The following is a 7,396-nucleotide window of genomic DNA, read 5'->3' on the forward strand; positions in this document are numbered from 1 at the left end:
CATTTGGATATTTCTACAAGACGTTATGACTATTTTACTAAATAGTAGCAGAACAACTACGCGAGTCTTGCTTAGCCTACGCACTATTGCGTAGGCAAAATCAGTATGGAAGTGAAGCGGAGGGTTAAGTTGCGTAGCCAATCTGCATAGGCTACACAACCAGCCTATGCAACTCATTTATTTATAAAACACGGGAGGTTCGGGGAGAGAGAAAAACATATCAATTTTGGCTAAGTTGTGGGTTCTAGAGAGAATATGGAGCATCCTCAACCCAAATACACATCAAAGGTAAGTTTTATTATATTTTTATAATGGACTAACACTAGTTAATGGTAGTATTAACATCTACATGGATTGAAATTCATAGGAATTTCTCTAATCTTCAAGAATCATTCAAACGGGTTCAAGTTAGGGTCTAAGCTATAAGAGGTAAATTCTCCACCCTACACTTAAATACAACTATGGATTAGGTATTTGAAATGCATTGTGAAGTATAAAGTAGCAATTGGTTGAAGAATTATGCTATTCCTTGAAATGGGTATTGTGAGTTAGAGTTCTTGAATGGAGAAGAAGATGAATAGTGAATTTTTGAATCTTGTTAGGATGGTTGGTGATTCTAGTGCTTCAATAGCTTAATAATGATTTACTATTGAATCATATTACCTTGAACGGGGCTTATAGGCCAAGGATGAAATCTATTAAGGATAAAAGGGATGTGTATGGGTGAATTGGGCTAGTTGAAGACTTTAATTGAAGATTTGAGGGTCGAGTTGATGTCGGAATTTGGTGAACTTTGTATGATTGTACTCGTGGTTCTATGGGCGTTCATATTTTGTTACTTTTGTCGAATTCCTAAATGTGGGCCCCACGGGCAATATTTGGATGAAATCTCGGATTTTTATGGGATAAAGTTTCAAGTGATTTTGTACAAGATCTAAATTCAAACGAGCATAACTCTCAAGATATGAATAGTTATATGGTGTATAAAATATCAAATTAAAGCCCTTGGAGTCTAGTTTCCAACGCATTGCATCGTTCATTATTTGGAGATTTCTACAAAAAGTTATGACCATTTTACTAAAGAGTGGCAGAACAGCTACGCCAACCTTGCTTAGCCTACGCACCATTGCGTAGGAAAAATCAGTATGGAAGTGAAGGGGAGGGTTAAGCTGCGTAGCAAATCTGTATAAGCTACACAGCTCTTTTTTTTATATAAAACAGGGGAGGTTCCGGGAGAGAGAAAAACATAACAATTTTGGCTAAGTTTTGGGTTTTAGAGAGAATGTGGAGCATCCTCAACACAAATACACATCAAAGGTAAGTTTTATGATATTTTTATAATGGATTAACACTATTTAATGGTAGTATTAACATCTACATGGATTTAAATTCATAGGGATTTCTCTAATCTTCAAGAATCATTCAAATGGATTAAAGTTATAAGAGGTAAATTCTTCACCCTACACTTAAATACAACTATGGATTAAGTATTTGAAATGTATTGTGAAGTATAAAGTACTAATTGGTTGAAGAATTATGCTATTCCTTGAAATGGGTATTGTGAGTCAGGGTTCTTGAATGAAGAAGAAGATGAATAGTGAATTTTTGAATCTTGTTAGGATAGTTGGTGATTCTAGTGCTTCAATAGCTTAATAATGATTTACTATTGAATCATATAACCTAGATCGGGGCTTAAAGGCCAAGGATGAAATCTATTAAGGATAAAAGGGATATGTATGGGTGAATTGGGCTAATTGAAGACTTTAATTGAAGATTTGAGGGTCGAGTTGATGTAGAAATTTGGTAAAATTTGTATGGTTGTACTCGTGGTTGTATGGGCGTTCGTATTTTGTTACTTTTGTCGGGTTCCGAGACGTGGGCCACACGGGCGATATTTGGATGAAATCTCGGATTTTTTTCGGATAAAGTTTCGAGTGAGTTTGAACAAGATCTAAATTCAAACGAGCATAACTCTCAAGATATGAAGAGTTATATGGTGTATAACATATCAAATTAAAGCTCTTGGAGTCTTGTTTCCAACGCATTACACCGTTCATCATTTGGAGATTTTACAAGAAGTTATGGCAATTTTACTAAAGGGTGGTAAAACTGCTACGCCAGTCTTGCTTAGCCTACGCACCATTGCGTAGGAAAAATCAGTATGGAAGTGAAGGGTGGGGTTAAGATGCGTAGCCAATCTGCATGAGCTACGCAGCCAGCCTACGCAACTCATTTTTTTTTATAAAACAGTGGAGGTTCGGGGAGAGAGAAAAATATAACAATTTTGGCTAAGTTTTGCGTTTTAGAGAGAATGTGGAGCATCCTCAACCCAAATACACATCAAAGATAAGTTTTATAATATTTTTATAATGGTTTAACACTATTTAATGGTAGTATTAACATCTACATGGATTGAAATTCATAGGGATTTCTCTAATCTTCAAGAATCATTCAAATGGGTTCAAGTTAGGGTTTGAGTTACAAGAGGTAAATTCTTCACCCTACACTTAAATACAACTGTGCATCTTAGTATTTGAAATGTATTGTGAAGTATAAAGTACCAATTGGTTTAGAATTGTGCTATTCCTTGAAATGAGTATTATGAGTTAGGGTTCTTGAATGAAGAAGAAGATGAATAGTGAATTTTTGAATCTTGTTAGGATGGTTCGTGATTCTAGTGCTTCAATGGCTTAATAATGAATTACTTTTGAATCATATAACCTAGATTGAGGCATAAAGGCCAAGGATGAAATTTATTAAAGATGAAAGGGATATGTATGGGTAAATTGGGCTAGTTGAAAACTTTAATTGAAGATTTGAGGGTCGAGTTGGTGTCGAAATTTGGTGAAATTTGTATGGTTGGACTCATGGTTGTATGAGCGTATATATTTCTTACTTTTGTCGGGTTCCTAGATGTGGGCCCTACGGGCGATATTTGGATTAAATCTCAGATTTTTATGGGATAAAGTTTCAAGTGAGTTTGCACAAGATCTAAATTCAAACGAGCATAACACTCACCATATGAAGAGTTATATGGTGTATAAAATATCAAATTAAATCCCTTGGAGTATAGTTTTCAACGCATCACACCGTTTGTCATTTGGATCTTTCTACAAGAAGTTATGACCAATGTACTAAAGAGTGGCAGAACAACTACGCGAGTCTTGCTTAGCCTACGCACTATTGCGTAGGCAAAATCAGTATGGAAGTGAAGGGGAGGGTTAAGCTGAGTAGCCAATCTACATATGCTACACAGCCAGACTACGCAGCTCATTTTCTTTATAAAACAAGGGAGGTTCGGGGAGAGAAAAAAACATAACAATTTTGGCTAACTTTTGGGTTCTAGAGAGAATGTGGAGCATCCTCAACCCAAATACATATCAAAGGTAAGTTTTGTGATATTTTTATAATGGATTAAAACCAGTTAATGGTTGTATTTACATCTACATGGATTGAAATTCATTGAGATTTCTCTAATCTTTAAGAATCATTCAAAATAGTTCAAATTTGGGTTTGAGCAACCAGAGGTATATTATCCACCCTACACTTAAATACAACTATGGATTAAGTATTAGAAATGTATAGTGAAGTAGAAAGTACCAATTCATTGAAGAATTATGCTAGTCCTTGAATGGGGTATTGTGAGTTAGGGTTCTTGAATGGAGAAGAAGATGAATAGTGAATTTTTGAATCTAGTTATGATGGTTGGTGATTCTAGTACTTCAATAGCTTAATAATGATTATCTATTGAATCATATAACCTAGATTGGGGCTTAAAAGCCAATGATAAAATATATTAAGGATAAAAGGGATATGTATGGGTGAATTGGGCTAGTTCAAGACTTTAATTGAAAATTTGAGGGTCGAGTTGATGTCGGAATTTGGTGAAATTTGTATGGTTGGACTCGTGGTTGTATGGGCGTTCATATTTTGTAACTGTTGTTAGGTTCCGAGACATGATCCCCACGGGCGAATTTTGGATGAAATTTCTGATTTTTATGGGATAAAGTTTTTAGTGAGTTTGCACAAGATCTAACTTCAAACAAGCTTAAATCTCAAGATATGAAGAGTTATATGGTGTATAAAATATCAAATTAAAGCTCTTTGAGTCTAATTTCCAACGCATCACCCCGTTTGGCATTTGGATATTTCTACAAGAAGTTATGACTATTTTACTAAAGAGTGCAAGAACAGCTATGTGAATCTTGCTTAGCCTACGCACCATTGCGTAGACAAAATCAGTGTGGAAGTGAAGGGGAAGGTTAAGATGCATAGCCAATCTGCATAGGTTATGCAGCCAGCCTCCGCAGCGTATTTATTTATAAAATAGGGGAGGTTCGGGGAGAGAGAAAAATATAATAATTTTGGCTAAGTTTTGGGTTCTAGAGAGAATGTGGAGTATCCTCAACCCAAATACACATCAAAGGTATGTTTTATGATATTTTTATAATGGATTAATACTAGTTAATGGTAGTATTAACATCTACATGGATTGAAGTTCATAGAGATTTCTGTAATGTACAAGAATCATTCAAAAGGGTTTCAGCTAAGGTTTGAGCTACCCTACACTTAAATACAACTATGGATTAAGTATTTGAAATGTATTGTGAAGTACAAAGTACCAATTGGTTGAAGAATTATGCTATTCCTTGAAATGGGTATTGTGTGTTAGGGTTCTTGAATGGAGAAAAAGATGAATAGTGAATTTTTGAATCTTGTTAGGATGGTTGGTGATTCTAGTACTTTAATAGCTTAATAATGATTAACTATTGAATCATATAACCTAGATTAGGGATTACAGGCCAAGGATGAAATCTATTAAGGATAAAAGGGATATGTATGGGTGAAATGGGCTAGTTGAAGACTTTAATTAAAGATTTGAGGGTCGAGTTGATGTCGGAATTTGGTAAAATTTGTATGGTTGTACTCGTGGTTGTATGCGCATTCATATTTTATAACTTTTGTCGGGTTGCGAGACGTTGGCCCCATGGGCGATTTTTGGATGAAATTTTGGATTTTTATGTGATAAAGTTTCAAGTTAGTTTGCACAAGATCTACATTCAAACGAGTATAACTCTCAAGATATGAAGCGTTATATGGTGTATAGAATATTTAATTAATGCCCTTGGGGTCTAGTTTCCAACGCATCCCACCGTTCGTCATTTGGATATTTCTACAAGACGTTATGACTATTTTACTAAATTGTGGCAGAACAGTTACACGAGTCTTGCTTAGCCTACGCATTATTGCGTAGGAAAAATCAGTATGAAAGTGAAGGGGAGGGTTAAGCTGCATAGGCTATGCAGCCAGCCTACACAGCTCATTTTTTTATAAAACAGGGGAGGTTCGGGTTGAGAGAAAAACATAACAATTTTGGCAAAGTTTTGGGTTCTAGAGAGAATGTGGAGCATCCTCAACGCAAATACACATCAAAGGTAAGTTTTGTGATATTTTTATAATGGATTAACACTAGTTAATGGTAGTATTAACATCTACATGGATTGAAATTCATAGGGATGTCTCTAATCTTCAAGAATTATTCAAAATGGTTCAAGTTAGGGTTTGAGCAACAAGAGGTATATTCTCCACCCTACACTTAAATACAACTATGGATTAAGTATCAGAAATGTATTGTGTAGTAGAAAGTACCAATTCGTTGAAGAATTATTCTAGTCCTTGAAATGAGTATTGTGAGTTAGGATTCTTGAATAGAGAAGAAGATGAATAGTGAATTTTTGAATCATGTTAGGATGGTTGGTGATTCTAGTGCTTTAATAGCTTAATAATAATTATCTATTGAATCATATAACCTAGATTAGGGCTTAAAGGCCAAGGATGAAATATATTATGGATAAAAGGAATATGTATGGGTGAATTGGGCTAGTTGAAGGCTTTAATTGAAGATTTGAGGGTCGAGTTGATGTCGGAATTTGGTGAAATTTGTATGGTTGGACTCGTGGTTGTATGAGCGTTCATATTTTGTAACTGTTGTCGGGTTCCGAGACGTGAGCCCCACGGGCGAATTTTGGATGAAATTTCTGATTTTTATGGGATAAAGTTTTTAGTGAGTTTGCACAAGATCTAACTTCAAACGAGCATAACTCTCAAGATATAAAGAGTTATATGGTGTATAAAATATCAAATTAAAGATATTCGAGTCTAGTTTCCAATGCATTACACTGTTTGTCATTTGGATATTTTTACAAGATGTTATGACCATTTTACTAAAGAGTGGAAGAATTGCTACATGAGTATTGCTTAGCCTACGCACCATTTTGTAGGAAACATTAGTGTGGAAGTGAAGGGGAGGGTTAAGATGCGTAGCCAATCTGCATAGGTTACGTAACCAGCCTCCGCAGCTTATTTATTTATAAAACAAGGGGAGGTTCGGGGAGAGAGAAAAATATAACAATTTTGGCTAAGTTTTGGGTTCTAGAGAGAATGTGGAGCATCCTCAACCCAAATACACATCAAAGGTATGTTTTATGATATTTTTATAATGGATTAACACTAGTTAATGGTAGTATTAACATATACATGGATTGGAATTCATAGGAATTTCTCTAATCTACAAGAATCATTCAAAAGGGTTCAAGTTAGGGTTTGAGCTACAAGAGGTAAATTCTCCACCCTACACTCAAATACAACTATGGATTAAGTATTTGAAATGTATTGTGAAGTAGAAAGTACCAATTGATTGAAGAATTATGCTATTCCTTGAAATGGGTATTGTGAGATAGGGTTCTTGAATGATGAAGAAGATGAATATTGAATTTTTGAATCTTGTTAGGATGGTTGGTTATTCTAGTGCTTCAATAGCTTAATAATGATTATATATTGAATTATATAACCTAGAGTGGGGATTAAAGGCCAAGGATGAAATATATTAATGATAAAAGGGATATGTGTGTGTGAATTGGGCTAGTTGAAGATTTTAATTGAAGATTTGAGGGTCGAGTTGATGTCGGAATTTGGTGAAATTTATAAGGTTGGACTCGTTTTGTTTGGGAGTTCATGTTTTGTTACTTTTGTCGGGTTCGGTGAGGTGGGCCCCACGGGCGATATTTGGATGAAATCTCGGATTTTTATGGGATAAAGTTTCAAGTGATTTTGTACAAGATCTAAATTCAAACGAGCATAACTCTCAAGATATGAATAGTTATATGGTGTATAAAATATCAAATTAAAGCCCTTGGAGTCTAGTTTCCAACGCATTGCATCGTTCATTATTTGGAGATTTCTACAAAAAGTTATGACCATTTTACTAAAGAGTGGCAGAACAGCTACGCCAACCTTGCTTAGCCTACGCACCATTGCGTAGGAAAAATCAGTATGGAAGTGAAGGGGAGGGTTAAGCTGCGTAGCAAATCTGTATAAGCTACACAGCTCTTTTTTT

The sequence above is a fragment of the Nicotiana tabacum genome, chromosome 23 (assembly GCF_000715075.1).
Source record: "Nicotiana tabacum cultivar K326 chromosome 23, ASM71507v2, whole genome shotgun sequence".
Lineage (NCBI taxonomy): Eukaryota > Viridiplantae > Streptophyta > Magnoliopsida > Solanales > Solanaceae > Nicotiana > Nicotiana tabacum.